Raw genomic sequence first — 16,525 nt, forward strand, 5'->3', positions numbered from 1 at the left:
TGTGGGGCCCCCACCCCACCCCTGGCCCTTCCCTCTCATGTTCAGTCCCTGCAGGGCATGAGGGTCCCTCAGCCATGGCGGGCCCTGCAGGGGAGGTGGGGGCAGAGCCGGGGCGCCCCACCGCGTCCGGACATCACATCCACGCCGCTGCTTCCATGGATCCTGGAGCCAAATGCTTTGCTAAAGCTGGTAAAATGGAACCAAATCAACTGTTCAATGGATTTGGTCCCCTTCAACCAGCTGTAGCTGTGCATTGATCGCGCCGTCAGCCAGGCTGGAGGCCACGGCGGCCACGCGGAGGCCACGGCGGAGGCCACGGCGGCGGCCACATGGAGGCCCAGCGCGGTCTGGTCAGCTCCAAGTAAGCGAAGCCCCTGCCCCACCCGGGCCCCTGACCGGCTGACCCCACCTGAGGCCGGGACCCAGAGGCCCGCCTGCCCTCCTCCGAGTGTGGGCTCCTCCGAGTTGCCCTCCCTGGGGCCGCAAGGGTGGCAGCAGAGCCCCGGCGGCCCGCGCCCCCCAGCCCTCGCAGCGGACTGTGAAAACACACGTTCGCTTCCACGCCAGAGTGTGGCTGGGAAGTGCATCCTGGAGCCCGTGCAAGCCGGGGTCTGGGGCTGCAGTCCGCATCCTGCCTGCTCCCAACAAGGCAGACCCCCTCCCCAGGCTTTGTTCCACTTTCTCCTTGAAGGCGACCTTGGCCCCAGAAGGCCCTTCCCAGTGCCAGGCGTCCATGCTATGCTGATGACCTAAGCAGTGGGTCTGGTGGCCCCTGCAGGCACCCAGCACATGGCCTGCCAAGTCCCTGCACCTGCACACCCAGAAGTCGCTTCAGCCACCTCAGGCCCCGGGACCCCCAGCTGGTGGCCCTGCCCGTGGGGCCCAGGACAGAAGGAGAGGCAGAGCCCGGGCCTCTCTCCTGGGCACCTGCCCAGAGAGCCCCCTGTGGGAATCCTGCCCACACTGAGGCCCCGGGGGAGGCCTGCCTCCTGCCGCTGCCCGTCCCTCACCCACCCTCCTGCCTCATCCCTGCCTGAGGCAGCTCCCGGGCCAGTGTGAAATGCTACACCTTGCTGGGGACTCGGCACACCCCTCGTCCTCAGGAGAGGAAAACGCAGGTCCTCACCACAGCCTGCCGCCCGAGAAGCTGATCAAGCAGCTTTTCGATTGATGAGCTGCGTTCACATCCATGTCCCACAGCTGCCGGAGGTGTTGGTGCCCCCGGCTCCTGGCCTCAGCTCTCCCCCACATTGAAAGGGTGACCCAACATGAGACTGGCCCCCATGTCCACCTGCATGTGGACCACCATGGCCATCAGCTGCGGACCCCCTGGAGCGGTAGTGCTGCTGGTTCCTTCCCCCACCCCCACTGACCACACAGACGCTGCAGGGCAGATGACAGGACCCCAGGCCGGGCCAGACGGCGCTGGGCAGGCAGCAGGTGACCCTTACAGGGGCCGGCAGAGGGCCGGGCGGCCCCAGGGAGCCACCACCGGCGGGACATGAACAAGTGGGCTTCGGGGGGCTCTGGATGCTGTGAACCCCAGAACCTGAGTCCCATATAATTTTTAGTCATCATGAAATAAGATTCTTCCTTTGGGTTTTCTCCCCCTTGATCATTAAAAGATAAAAAGCTATTCCCAGCTCCTAGTATAAATGCAACCATGTGGGATCTGGCCCTGGGGCCCCGGCTCGGCACCCTCCCCCGGCTGCGCTGCATGTAGAAAGGATCAGCAAAGACATCTGCTCGGCAGAGTGTACGCGGAAAGGACTAGAAAGCCTGAGAGGCCCCTGTTCTGCTCCTGGTCCTCGCTGTTAGTAGACACCTGGTGAATGAACAAAAGCCCTAAAGCCTCTCCCAAGGCAAGACAGGCTCCCACGAAGCTGAATGCTCAGCACAGCTGGAGACCGTGGGCAGGACCCCAGGTGGTGACTGCCCTGGTGGCCCAAGCTCAGCCCGGACAAGGACCCCCATGTGGAAGAGGCTGGCCCAGGACCCACAGCCCCACATGCCCACCCCAAGCCCAGCCAGCTGGGACAGCCGTGTGACCACAGGCGCTCCCCTCGGCCTCCCTGACGTCCGGGTGCTCAGCCGGCGGCCGCGCCCAACCACAGGGGGAGGCCCCCGGGGAAGCCCCTCACCCACCGAGGCCCAGCTCCAGCTTTCACAGAGCGGGTGAGGGGGACACAAAGAGGCCCTGTCCCCGGCAGATGAGCAGATAAGAGGGCGCCCAGTGGCCGGTGGAAGGGCAAAGCCTGGGCCTGAGCCCAAGCAGCCAGGGGTGCGCCCCCTGTTCTCCGTGGTGTAGAGAGGCTCTGTCCTGAGCCCTGGCTGGGGTCTGGGTCCAGAGGTCCACAGGGGGGCTGTCTCATCACCCCTGCCCCGAGGCAGCCTGCATGGCTTTAGGCTGGATGTGCCCACAAGCTGGGGCCAATTTCTGGAGCAGGTATCCACTAGGAACCAGGCCCCAGCTGGGCAAAGGCCACCCCCGGGGCCTAGGAAGTGGGGCAGGGCCGGGGGACACGGGTTCGTCCTAGGGGCCAAACTTCTTCCAGCCTTACTCTGTTTGCTCATCATGGTCCCGGGGTCTGTGTCAGGGATTGGGCCAATCGGGAACTCAGCCTTCTGAGTAGAACCTGTGAGCCCAGAAAGCTCTTGAAGAAGGGAAAATGACCTGCGTCAGAGGCTGGGCCCCCAGCGGTGACACCCACCCTGAGAAGGTTGTGCACCCTACAACCTCAGCCCAGGGTCCTTTTTAATCGTGGCTCTGGAGCGCAGACAGAAAGAGACCACGTCCTGCCCCGCAGCCGCCCCAAGCCCCCGCTTCCTCCACATCGGCTTCCAGGGGTTCCAGCGGCCGTCTGAGCTGCGGGAAGTGTCTTGGCTCAGTGGCAGAGGGCCTGGAGCTTTTGGATGGGAATCCCAGTCCCGGCTCTTGCCCTGGACAGTTCTTTCCTCTAAGGGGCCCTGAGACGCCCATTACATTTTAGTAAAGAAAAGAAAATATTCCTTTGAAAGAAATTCTTTCTTGGACACTATTCAGATGGTCTCACAGTAAGTGGCCCCAAATCTTTCATGCGCGGACAATGAGTGACGGTGAGCAAGGTGGCTTGTCCTCGGCCCTGGGGACGGTGTTGGCGTGTGTGGGTGGGGGAGGCCGGGCTGCGAGGTGGGGAAGCTCCCCCTGCCATTTCCACAGCCTCTGAAGAGCTCGTGTGGCCGCCTGGTGAAGGCGGTGCGTGTGTTCAGGGTGCAGCCGGGTCCGTCGTCCTCACGCCCTGCCCCGCACCTCCTGGGAGGCACCCCCACTGTGGGAGATGAGAGCATGGCAGCAGCGCTCAGAGTCCGTGCGGCTGGGGCCCGCGTGCTTCTGCTTGCCCGCTGCTGGCCTGGTTCGGCCCGGCCCCCCAGCAATAAGTGCACGCACAGGGACACGCACACACAGGCCGGGGTGCACGCACACGTGTGCACACGCCTGCGTGCACACACGCAATGTGCACACATGTGCACGTGCACAGACACGCACGTCGCCCCCCACCCCCCAGCTCACAGACCCGATGCGCTATCACAGTCGGGGGAGGCAGCCTAGTGTGGGCTGGGGCGGGCAGACGGAGGCTGACGGGAGGGCAGGTGATGCTCGGGGGACGTGCGTGGGAGGACCTGGCACCTGGGGGGGGGGCGGTGAGCGGGGGCGAGGCTGAGAGTGAGGTGGTCAAGCCAGAGTTTGTGGGCTCTCCCTGGTAACCCCATGAGAGGAGGACTCGGCCCCCCTCTTCCAGGGAAGCCCCCAGCCCACGTTCCCTTCCCTGGTCCCAGGGCCGCTCCGCAACCCCGTGCTCTGCAGGTTCTGTGGGACTCCGTGGCAGCCCCTGAAGCCTGGGGTCCTGTCTCCACTTCCCCCGATCTACCTTCTGTCACCAAAGATTCGATCAGTGTCCTCCAGAAATTTCAGGGAGACCTCCGCATGTGGCCGGCTGTGCTCGGCGCCTTCCTCCCCGGGCTTGCCCTGCGACTCACTCCATGGGTGTGTCTGCGCGCTCTGCTTCCCCTCATTGCCGGGCAGAGACCCTCACCCATGGGCGGATGCTGCTGCGGGAGGGAGCCAGGGCGGTCTCCGGGAGAAGTGGGCATGGAGGCTGGGCTGCAGGGCTGCCTCGGGGCCAGTCTGGCCAGGGTTGGCCGGGGAAGGGACGTTAGCAGCTCGTGGCCGAGAGGTCTGACACTCAGGCTGGACGCAGAACCTCATGTGATCAGAAGTCTCATAGTCCCTTTCCTCTGGGCTGGCTTCCTTCTGGGGCAGGATCTCCCGAGGTGGGGGCAAAGGTGGCCCCCGGCAACTCCCGGCTCATGCCTCCAACCAGGACAGCAGCTGCAGGTCCCGAGAGAGAGAGAGAGAGAGAGAGAGAGAGAGAGGCGGGAAGGAACTCATTCTAAGAGTTCGGCAGGGTCCCCGGGTCACGGGAGCGCTCGAGGGGGTGGGGGCCACCCACCAGAATCCCTAAGGCTCCCCTAAAAGAACCTGGGGACCTGTGACCAAGAGAAGGGTGCGGGTCAGGCAGAGATGAAGGCCGCCCTGCACAGGGAGCCCCCCTTCTGGGCCATGGGTGACAGGCACGCGCGGGCCGGCCACTGCCCCGGGGGTCAGCTCCCCAGCTCTGCCATCCTGCCATGGTAGTGGGTGGGCATTCACTGCGTGACTGTGTGGCTTGACCGTCCTTTATTTTTAAAACTGAGAAGAAATAGAGACACCAATACGTGGGTGCTAGCAGCAAGAAACACGTTTTGTTGATGCCAGGCGGCCGAGCCCAGGGTGGACGGTGAGCCAGCGGCCCCAGGGGCTCGGTTGAGTAGATGTGAGGACACCTTCCAGCACCGTGTGTGTGCACTGTGACAGGGTCCCCTCGCTGGACAGTCTGAGGCCCTGAGATCTCCCACGAGACGTGAGGCCACTGTGTGACAACACAGGGTGCTTTCTGAGAGGGAGGTGGGAACATGGGGTGGGGCCCTCCGCAGGCATCTGCTCCCAGGTGTGAGTCAGGCCTTCCTTGTCAGCAGGTTGACTGTGAGACGGCCAGGGACCCGTGTGCTCCCTACTCAGATCAGACTGAAAGCAAAACGACGAATCACAGGGCATCTCTCCCCCATGCACACCTGGGCCGTATTTCTCGTGGCAGGTAGGGGAGCAAGGCTGAGTCCTACAGAGATTTCTAGATGGAGAATATCTATGTCTTCCGGCACCAACCAGGGGACACGTGACTGATGGGATAATTTGCATCTTTTAAACCTAAGATTGGCGTCACTGCAGACACACTGATGACAAAGTTTGTAAATTTGCTAATCCCTCTTTTTGCTAAGTGCCCCCCTCATGCATAAAAATATCAAGTCAATAGCCAGCCGCTCTCCCCAAAGGAGCAGAATTGCATCTTCCACAAACGGCTCCTTGTTGGGTTGGGTCTTGTTCTTCAACCTGCCTGCCCGCCCTGCTTTATTCTGGGGTCTCTCTCAAGGGCCCCAGGGGGCTCTTTCTAAAGCTCCCTGGGTTGCTGCTGCAGCACCCAGACCCAGGGGCCTCTCACCCTGACCTCTCAGTGTTGGGGTAGCGCTCAGCCAAGACGGGCTGCCTGGGCTCATTTTGTCCTCTGTGCTGACCTTTCTGGAGGGCCCACAGCCCTGGTCTGGCCTCTGGACTGCAGCCAGGGCCGCCCCTTGACATCTCTCAGCGGTTGGCAGAGAGGAGCGGGGGGCACACGGGACACTGGTCCCCTGGATGGCTGAGCAGACAGGAGAACACAGAGGGACAAGCTCCGCTTGAAGACACGTCCTGGGTGGGACTGGGGTCCCTCGGGGGTTGGAGGCTTCCTTCTGCCATGGTGGGTAGAGGGGCTCTGACCAGCACAGAGGGAAGAGGGGCCCGCTGAAGACCCCCCTTCAGGACATCCATTCCCAGGACACACCAAAGACCCAACGGTGCGCTGAAGCCATCAGCAACAGTGGAGGGGCCGGCGGGCGGGCCTGCGGCCAAAACCAAGCGCCAAGAATACCTGACCTGTGTCGCAGGGTCGGATGAGGGGCGCCGGGGGCGCCGGGGCCGCGGCTCGGTTTTTGTCGGGAAAGCCGGCCCTTTGTGCGGCTGCCCGCGCAGCAGGGGAGTTAATTCCTCGACCCGAGGATGACCAAATTGTTCGGAGGAGCAGGTTTCTCCTGTCGGGTGTTTATGCTGCTGCTCTCCTCAGACACTGGGGGTCGCTCTTCCTCACTGGGGCCTGGGAGCCAAAGCAAGTCATGGAGGCGAGGGGGCTTCGACCCGCCGCCTGCCTCGTCCAGCTCGGTGGCCGCAGCTGGACCCCATCCCTGAGGCCACGGCCGCACGGGGAGAGGCGAGCCGTGGCGGGGAAGAGCAGGGCCGGGGCTGTGCCCATGGGGACCGCCTGAAGAGGCCTCTTCTGCGAGTCTAAAGGCAGAGTCGGCCCCTTGCGGCGTGTGCCGAGTCGAACCGAGGACAGGGCCGTGAGCCCACGTGGCCAGAGCGCTGGCGGGAGGCTGTGTGCTGTCCTGACGCTGCCCCGGGCCTGCAAAGGCCTCTGGAGAAGCCCTGGTCTGGGACCCTGGGGAAGATGTCCCCAAGCCTGTTCTCGTCTGTGAATCGGGACTGCTCTGCCCGGCTCCCTCGGGACGGCCACGGGACCCAAGGCGCTGTGCCCGGAGTCCACAGCCTGTGTGGAGTGCGCCTCCATCCCCGTCCCTGCTCCATTTCATGCAGCCTGACGTGCGTCACCATCAGTGGGGAATCTGGGGGCAGAGGGATTCGGGGGCCCCTCGGGATGCCAGACGTGCTCACTTTACACATTTAAATTCCCCTCAGGACACAGGTCCCGAGGACTACGGTTCTCTCAGTCCTGGGACAGTGACCATGGTCCCCTGAGTGCACCGTGTTCTACCTGCAGGCCACCCGTGCTCCCCGTGCCCACGGCGGTCCTCCTTCCAGGCCAGTAGAGACCCCTCTGGGAGACCCTCCCCGGTAACTCCAGCCATCCCGAGTGGGCTCCCCGTCCACAGCACTGACCTTCCAGCCACTCTGGGTGAAGGTCATGCCAGATCTGAGTTCGGCACGGTTTCTAATCCACCTGGTCCGTAACAATAATAACACGATAATAACACAGTCATAAAAACGGCACTGCGTTTGTAGGTCCCATGTCCTGTCAGCCCCGCGTGGAGACTCCTCCCGCCCCTGGACCAGGCGCTCGTGGCGTGGGGAGACTGCTCGGGGACGGGAAGGCTGGAGACGGGTTTCAGGGCTGGCCAGTTCGCCGAGGACACTGGGTGTGTGGTTTTCCTCCTGCACCGTGCAGACCCTGCCCAGGAAGGACAGGTGGAGGACGTGAGCACAGTGCGTGATGAGACCCAGCAGTGCCGATGCGGGCGCCCTGGGTGCCTTTGCAGGACCCGATGGAGGACAGCTGCCTGCCGCCCCGCTCCGGGCCAGCCCCCTGTGTGCCCCGGGTTGCTGGCAGGCCGGACGGAGTGCGGGGACGGCTCCCCTGCCGGCATCCCTGAGCCCAGGAACGAGCCTCCAGCCAGAGGCAGATAGGGACCCTTGAGCGGGAAGATGAGGGCCACTAATTTGAGTCTGCACAAGTTAATTAAAATGCTTACTTGCTAATGGTTCCTCGCACAACTGGGAAGGAGGGTGTTAATGCAGACTCCATATATTTGGGGACTCCCGGATCTGAAAACAGGCCTGCCAAGCTTCTAACATGCCCTCCACAGACTGGAGCACGGACATGAATTATTCATGCCGTGCTGTATTAATTGTATTGATATATTAATAATTAATAACAACCATGCTAATAACCACCATCGTGACTAGTCGAGGGCTGCTGGCTTGCGTCCCCCCTGTGAGGTCTTGCCCTGGGATGAGGAAGGTGCACCTCCGAGGGGCAGGCAGCATAAGGAAGGGCTGCTGGGGAGCACGGCCCACTCACAGAGTAGGCGCCGCCGCCCTGCAGGAGGGTGCAGAGAGGGACGCGGCATGGGGGGAGGGGACAGGAGCCCCGGCCGACCTGGGTTCCGGTCCCAGGGCCTCACTCCCGACCACGAGGCCGGGTGCAGGCTTTTCCGCTCTCCGAGGCTCTGTGGTGTCATCTGCAGAATGGGCACGGCGGCCGCACCAACATGCCGAGGGCTCAGACCTGGCAGACGTGCGGCCCGTGGTGAGGGCACACTTGGAGTGGCTGTTACTATCCCCCTGGGGTTTTTGTCTAATCCCTCTCCTTGGAAAGCTCTGCAGTAAATTCTGGAAACTGCCGCACTCCGTGGCATCACTCCCCTCGCCCGACCTGGAAAGGTGGGGGGGTGGGCGTAGTGTTGTCTTAGGAGTGAAGATCTGGAGGGTCGGTGTTGGGAGGGACAGACCCCTGGTAACAGCCAGGGGAACAACGGGAGTCTACCGTGAGGGCACCGCTGGTGCTAGGGCCTGTGACCTGTGACATCCCAACCCTGTGACCCCCGGCCGCCGCCACGGCCACGCTTCCACCCAGATCTCCGCTATCAGCCAGACCCTGGCAAGTTAAGTGTCTCATGGGAGATCCCAGCCGGCTTCAAACCCAGGCAGAAGGTTCCAGAACCAGAGAGCATGTTCCTGTGGCCCCAAACCCCCTCTCCCTTCCTCTCCGCCTCTCCCTCTCTCTGTCTCTGTGTGTGTCTCCCCCTCCTTCCCTCCCTGTCTCTCCCTCCCTCCCTCCCCGTCTCGCCCTCCTTCCCTCCCCGTCTTTGTCTCTCCCTTGTGAAATGGTGGCTCAGGGAGGGTTGTTGGAAAGGTCCCTGTGAGGCCTGTGCCTTACTGCAGCTTCTGCAGGCTCTGCCCCCAAGTATACCCGGGGTGCTCAGCAGCCCGCACCCCTGCGCCTGTCCACATGTGCCCGTGTCCTCGACCTTTGGGGCAGCAGGACGAGCGCCAGAGCTTGGCACGATGAGCAAAAGTCATGCAACTTTCTTTTATTCCCTTTTGGCAACTGATCTCCGAATGGGCTTCTCACCCCTGAGCAAAGTGTCCCCTCTGCACGAGGATGTGGGCCTTAGGCTCATTTGGAGAAGGATGACTTGTCCCTGGAGGCTGGCTCTTATCTCAGCCAGGAAATTGGGCAGAGGCAGGACTCAGCTGAGCCCACACCGGGCAGGCCTGCTGCCCACAGCTGTCCTAGGAAGGAGCAGGGGCAGTGTGGGTCCCTTCCAGCCCCCCGTGCCCCCAGTGGCTGCCGTGCACCTGGAGCGGTGCTGACCCCTCGGGACCACAGGACTCGTGACACAGTCCCTCTTGGGCAGCACTTCCCTGTGGGGCTCGGCCAGCGTGCTAGGGAAGTGGGGACTCGAACAGGCAGGGTTTGCTGTGGGACGGAGGTGGGGAGCAGGGTTGGGGACAGAGGGCTTTCCAGGAAAAGCAAAGGCACAGAGTCTTGTGAGGGGCTGAGAGCGGTGACCCTGCAGCCTGACCCAGAGCCTGCTGTGACCTTGAGCAAGGGACAGTGTGCCCCAAACTTCAGCGTCCTCGTCTCCAACAGGGGCCGGCCATGCGCCGCGTGGGCCGTCGAGGGCCCCGGGAGCACGGTGCTTGCTCTTTGGGTGGGGAGTGGGGAGCTGGCAGGAGGCCCGGCCTGCAGTGGCCCCTGGAGCCAGAGGCCTGTGGGTGCCCACATGCCCTCAGCCTGGAGGGGGCAGCTCCTGGGCAGGGCGGGCCCTGTAGCCCGTGTGGGGACAGTGGGGACCTGGCACCATCACAGCAGGCTGCACCGAGGCCTCCGGGGGCAGCTGCAGATCGCCGGAACGCGTGCAGGGTCACGGGGGGGCCCGCGGTCACGGGAAGTTTCGAGGTCATTTGCTTTATTTTATTTGTAAGATTGTATTTATTTATTTGAGACAGAGAGCGCGCGCATGCATGCACGCACATAAGCAGGGGGAGCTGCAGGCAGAGGGAGAGGGAGAAGCAGGCTCCCCGCGGAGCAGGGAGCCCAATGCGGGACTCGATCCCAGGACCCTGGGATCATGACCTGAGCCAAAGGCAGACGCTTCGCCGACTGAGCCCCCCAGGCACCCCTGGGCCATTTGCTTTAAAACGTCTACACTTCCACAGGGTTTGAACACCGTCCGACCCACAGGCTGTGGAGAAAGTGCAGCTGAGGCGGTTGGCGGTGCCGGCAGAGGGCGGGAGGGTCGGGAGGCGCGATCGGTGCTTGTCTCAAGACTGAATGTTAAACCTGCTGCAAGGTTGCTTTTATTTAAAAAGTGGCTCTGGAACATTTTGGAAAGCAAAACTCAGGTGTGGATGGAGGCACAGATCCCAGGTCTGGAGGAATCAGGCTGCGGGCTCCCCGCCCCCTGCCCCCGGCTGCTGGGGGCCCTCTCCCTGGGGAGGACTTCACTGCGCGCACTGCAGACCTCTCACTTGGCTTTTAATGGCCCCACACGGCCGGGCTGGCAAAAAAGAAAGCATTTAGTGCTTTGCCCCGGGTTTGCCGGGCAGTGCAGGTACGACGTAGGAGTCCTGTGATTCACACCCCCAGAGCCAGATATTTGTCCGGCCACCCGGGCACGTGGGCGAACACAGGAGAAGCTGTCCCGACAGCCATGCTCCCCTGTCTGCGCCGCCCACGCCTGGGGCCACAGCCGCGCTGGAAGGACAGCTGCCCCGTGGACGCACCGACAGGAGCGGACCTGGCAGGGTACGGGCGGAGAAGGGGGAGGCTGAGACTGTTGAGGCCTCTGTAGGAGATCTGGGATCTCGGAGGAAGGGGGAGGCGCAAATTTGGGGAACCGGGCATTGTTCTAAGCTGCTCCAACCGTGAACGAGACTGTGCCCCCCGGGCTTCCAGACTTGCGTCTCCAAGGATGGGTGGGCAGGTTTGGAAAGCCTGAGACAGCCTTTGTGTCTCCCTGTGTCCGTTAGGCTCCTGGGGACAGACAGACGTGGTCGGTCTGTGTATCTACCCACCATTGGCCCGCCGGCCGTCCACCTGGTTGTCTCTCTGGATGGGAAGACGGAGAGGTCTGTCCATCTGCCGGGCAGCCCCGCAGGCTTAACACTCGGCAGGGTGTCTGAACCTCTGTCTTCGTTCCGAAGGCCTCAGCGGCTTGCAGAAGGCTCAGCCTGTTTACTCAAACTCAGTCGGCTTAAGTGTTAATCATGTCTGAAAATACCTCCAGGGCAACCCCTAGACTGGTGTTTGGTGACCGAACACGTGGGCACCGAGGCCGGGCCCGTCGACGTGAAATCAACACGCGCCCCGTGGCCACCGTGACCTTCCAAACTCCGTGACAATAGACACCAGAGGCTCGTGCACTTGCAGGAATCAGGAACGCTCTGAGCAGGCCCCACACACCACAGGCACTGCCACTCCACACGCCCTGCTCCCACAAGGCAGCCACGCCGACGAGGTGGCTGGCTGTCCACTCAGAACTGGCTGTGGATGGGTCTAGTACAGTGTAGACGCAGCCAAGCCTGCAGGCATCCGGAAAGTTCTTGGCCCTAGGCGGCCAGCCGGTGGCCCTGCCCAGAGCTGTGTCTCCCAGGTGGCCGCGCTCCGCAGCGGGGCAGGAGGGGGGTCTGGGGCCGCGGGCCCAGGGACTCAGACTGACGCTGCTTGTACTGTGTGACCCAGACAAGTTGCTGCCTCTCTCTGGGCCTCGGTTTCCCTGTCTGTGAAATGGGGATGACAGAGAACCAGCGTGGCGTGTGAGAGCAGGGAGCCTGGCTCAGCCACGGTGAGCCCTGGGGTAACAGGGGGCCAAGGTCCAGACCCGGGGTGACAGATGGCGGGCCTGGTGGCACCACACACCCTGCCCCGCCCGGGCCCGGTGATGTCGAGGGACCTGGCGGTTTGTCCTTGCTGCCAGCGCTTGTCCGGTAGCTGGGGGCCCCACAAACAAGGAGGACACCTTCCTCCTGCTCCCAGGATCTCACAGACGTGCGATCTACGTGCTCCTGAGGCCGGGTGTGGAAATCCAAGGTGGTGACTTCACACTATTTACGGGCACGAAGGACACCCACTTCGGGGAGCAGGTCTGATCCACGGCTAGGTGAGCTCAGAGCTGCTAAGAAAAGCGGGTGGGGACAGGCCGGTGGGGGTAGTGCTGCGTCCGCAGACCCCTGCAGCCCTGACGTCCCAAAAGCCCCCGCCCTGGGCACCTCTGGGAAGCGTGTGCCGAGGCTCTGGCCACACAGCTCTTGGGGTGCCTGGGGGGACCGAGTGTCCTGGGGACACACTCCAGAAAGAGCCGATTCCAGCAGACTTTGACCCCAGGGCTGGGCCTCGCTGGTAGCTCCAGCCAGGTGGGGACTTGGAGGCCAGTGGGCAGAGGAGGGGGCTCTTCCTCCACAAACACTCAGCGCGACACGACACCCTCTTCAAAGCCAGCCCTGGTCTGGGCATCAAGGTTGCCTAAGTGGGGAGCACTGGTGTCTCAGTCTGGGGTCCCTGGAGCAGAGCCTGGGTCAGAGGCTTGGGGCCCATAGTGTGTGCGGAGGTGCTGCCCGCAGGTGTGGTGGGGAGGCGGGCGGGGAGGAGAGGAAGCAGGCCTGTCATGAGCGGTTCTGCCGAGGCCCCTCTGACAGTGGTGGGTACACTCGGAGCTGCCCCCAGTGGGGACGCTGGGTATTTGTCCACAACTCCCCCCATCTTGGTTGGGGTGTCTCCTGGAGGCGTGGATCGCCAGCGCCCTCAGCCTGCCCCGCCACCTTCCACTCACGGCCACGGCTGTTCTCCAGCGGAAGCTTCCGGGCTTGAGGTGGCGTCCGGGGTGGGCCGAGGGGCCGTCCACCATGCCTCGCAGCCCCTGCCGGCTTCCGGCACCTAGCAGAGCAGCCGCCTGCCACGCGCTCTGGGGGCCGCGTCCGTCCCCGAAGCCGCTGGCCCAGGCGGGCCAGGCTCCCTTGGGTTTGTAAATCACTCAGAAGAGGGAGTTTTACGCCGCTGGCTTGCCAGGCAGAAAGTGCTGCAGCCGTGGGGGGTAACCGCTCCGCGGGCGGGGACTCGTGTAGGGCCGAGATTTACTCTCATTTTGGACATGAATAACCGGTTTCCTACAAATCTGCCAGGGCTTTTGAGTCAGGTTTATCGGTAAGAATGACCAAATCAAATCCATCTTCTGACGCCTTTTATGGGGGACTCTCAGCTCCCATTAGCCACGCGGGGCTGACAGGCAGCAAGTGCCTGAGGAGCCCACAGGAGCTGGGGGAGGGCGACTGCCACCGGACACGCTCCCACATGTGGGGGCCCACCGTGCGGCCCCCAGGCTGCTCCCCCAGCCCAGGCAGCTCAAACACTAGCCCTTCCTGGCGTGCCTCTGTGTCCTGGGAGCAGGGGTCCTTATCACCACGAACAGGAGAGAAGTGGGTCCCCAGGGCTCAGTGTGGTGTGCCTGGGGAGGGACTGGGGCAGAGGCTGGCTTCTGCCATGCAGGTGGGCAGGGGGCTTGGGCTCCACCTGGTGCCTGTGTTTGGGGAATCAAGGGTCCAGAACCAAGGGGGTGGTGCTTTGGGTGTCTCCCTACCTCCTGCAATGCCCTTCCTGCCCCCAACACCCTCTTCTCTGCTTATCAAAATTGACTTGTTTTTCAAGGTCAGGCTCAAGGTCACCTTCTCTGTGACGCTCTCTGTGCTGAATGGCAGTCTCTTGGTCTCCAAAAGCCCATTCTTTATGCTGCTGTTTTGGCTGGCAGCTCAGCCTGGCTCTCAGTGGCTGGCTGTTTGCACATCGGCTTCCCCACACACTGACTGCTGGGACTCTGGCTCTGCTGCTGGAGAGGTGACCTCAAACCTAGCTTGTGCCAGTGGTCAGCTCACGGCATCCTCACCGTGGCTCCAACGGTGTGGGATTGGCTTCCCCAAACTGCAGATGGAGCTGAAGGCCTGGAGAGTTTGGGCAGCTTGGGAGGCAGAGCTGGGGTTTGAACTCCGGCCTGTGGGTCCAGCACAGTGTGGACCTGCGATGTCAGGAGCCCCAGGTGGGGGCCCTGGGTCTACTGAGCTTGGAGAAAGCATCTGGGGGGCTCAGGGGACTAGAAGAGCACGGTTCCTGCAGAGGCATCTGCTGGGCATTGTCTGGCCCTGTCCTCAGCTCTCCACGCCCCTCACTTTATCCCAGCACGTGCGGCTGGACAGGCTCCCTCTGACGTCCCCATGTCACAGATGAGGAGAGTGAGACCGAGGGGAAGTGACACCACGAGTGAAGGGGTGGGGTTCATGTGGTTCAAGTCAGCCTCCTCTGTCAGCACCAAGGGCTCAAAGGGGTCTGCCCCAGGGGGCTGGCTGCACGGGGGGCTGTGTGGGTTTGACGGTTGACATCTACCATCCATGCTGGGAACAGGGACCATAGTGCAGATGGATGGATAGTAGGGAGCTCTGGATGCCCACCTGAGACCACAGGAGCAGAGCTGGTGGGGCCCCAAGTACGCCAGCCAGGGGGGAAACGGCCAGTAGCTGGGGGCCGTCTGAGTGATCCAGTGCCTGGGCTGGCTGGTCAGGCATGGACACGGCCAGAACTCAGACCCTGGGGCAGCAGCTGCCCCTCTCTGTGCAGGAGTGGTGGGGGGTCTGGGACCCCATCCGGGACCCCCGCCCAGGACCCCGTCTGCGCCCTCTGTCATCCTGCTTTAGCCTGCTCCCCTGCTCTCCCGAGAGGCATAGCAGCAGCCTGAGGCCCCGGGGAGGCCGGCGGCCCCTCGTCCTGACCTTTGTCCCCCTCGTAGCTGCTCGGTTCCAGGAACCCTGACTTGCAGGCCAGGAGGGAGGTTTCCCTGCAGAGCTTTCAGCTCCTCGAGGGCATCCAAATGAGGTTTCCTCCTGTGAAACATCAGTGGTCAGGACAGCAGGCTGAGCTGGGTGCTCTCCTTGGGGATGGGCTGGGAGTGAGGAGGGCCCGGGATGGCAGACCCTGAAGCTGGACTCTCCCTCCGGGGGCGCTGTGGTCCCGACCCGTGGACTAGACCTTCAAGGGCTAGTCCACGTCGGCCCAGAGTCCTTTCACCTGGCCCCCCTGGCAGCCTGAGGCACAAAGGGGGGAGGCCGTCCTTCCCCGCACCCCCAGGAATGCTGTCCATCCCTGGGTGCGGGACAAGCCCTTTACTGAGGGCCTCAAGCCAGGAACTCGTGGCCCTCTTGGCAGACAGACCCTCTCCTTGCTGAAGGGGGCGGGACCGGGCTGGCAGGGGCCTGAGGATTCATGGGAGCCCTTCTCTCGGCAGCCCTGGCGCCACAGGTTTACAGGGACCCAGATATGCTGGTCTGCAGGAAATGACAAGTGAAGATAAGCCGTAAACCAAATCCGGGAGTACCAAGGCTGACCGGGCCTGCAGCACATGGGACCTGAACTCCAGCTCCTGCTCGGTCAGGGCTTTCGCACACACGTGCGTGTGGGCATGCCTGCGCGCACACACACGTGCAAACACACGCAAACACATGCACACACACGCGCACACACAGGGGAGTCAGCGGGCAACGGAAGCCATGTTGTGTGCAAAGTGTTGCACGCACACGCACGCACATGCACACACACACACACCTCAAAGCAAGCCTACGATAGCCCTCTCCATGCCCCTGGGAAATACTTTTTGAGAAAACAAGGTGAGGCCGTCAGCATCCCCAGCCCTGGGCGTCTTGCAGCCCGTTTTCATGGGGGGTCCTTGCCTGGTGGACGGTGGAGTTTGGGGGTCAGAGCAATGACGGGCTGGAGCCTGTGTTTGCAAACGCCGCGTCTGTCGTCCTGAACTAGTCAATGTGGCCCCTGCCCCGCCCCCCAGCAAGCAGCGGGGGAGGGGCCGGGTAGGAGGAGCGGCCGCGGGAGGGGAGGGGCCGGCCTGGACTGTGGTTCCATTAACAGGACGGAAGCTGCAAGCTGGAGCCAGAGATGAGTCAGAGAGCATCGGAGGGATGGGACGCGGTCCAGAACGCTCCCCATGCCCGTCCTGCCAGGGCCTGCCCCACGCCCAGTGGATAATTCAGCAGGCTGACCCAGACAGGCAGAGGGCAGGGCGGGCTCCGGGCGGCCCGCGAAGGGCAGGCAGGATGCGGGGGGGAGGGGCGCACCTGCTCCGGGGTTACTGTCACCCCCGCCCCCCCCAGCCGGGGAAATGGAGGCCTAGAGGGCCCCTGCATAGCTCCCGGGCTAAGCCTCTGCCGATGGGGCAGCAGCTACCGTGGCCCCGGGTCCAGGGCTCGGAATGCACCTTAGGGAGCAGAGCTGTCGGGCCAGCCCACAACGAGGGGCGTTACACAGAGCTCCCTCATTTCGGTAACCGCTGCTGCCTCCTTCCTCCCCAGGCCACAGCCCCCAGACTGGTCCCGAGCTGAGCCCCACCCTTCGGGGAGCTGCCACACCCCCAAGCACAGGTGGTCACCAGGCCAGCAGCTCTGCGGGTGGGCCAGCCACTGACCCCTGCTCCAGCTCCTTTCCTAGGGGGGGCCCTGCCCCACCCCACCCCGCCCCGCCCTGACCCCCCGCCCTGCCCTGCCCCGCCCTGCCCAGCTCCGCCTCAT

This window comes from Neomonachus schauinslandi, chromosome 10, assembly GCF_002201575.2.
Source record: "Neomonachus schauinslandi chromosome 10, ASM220157v2, whole genome shotgun sequence".
NCBI classification, from domain to species: Eukaryota; Metazoa; Chordata; class Mammalia; order Carnivora; family Phocidae; genus Neomonachus; species Neomonachus schauinslandi.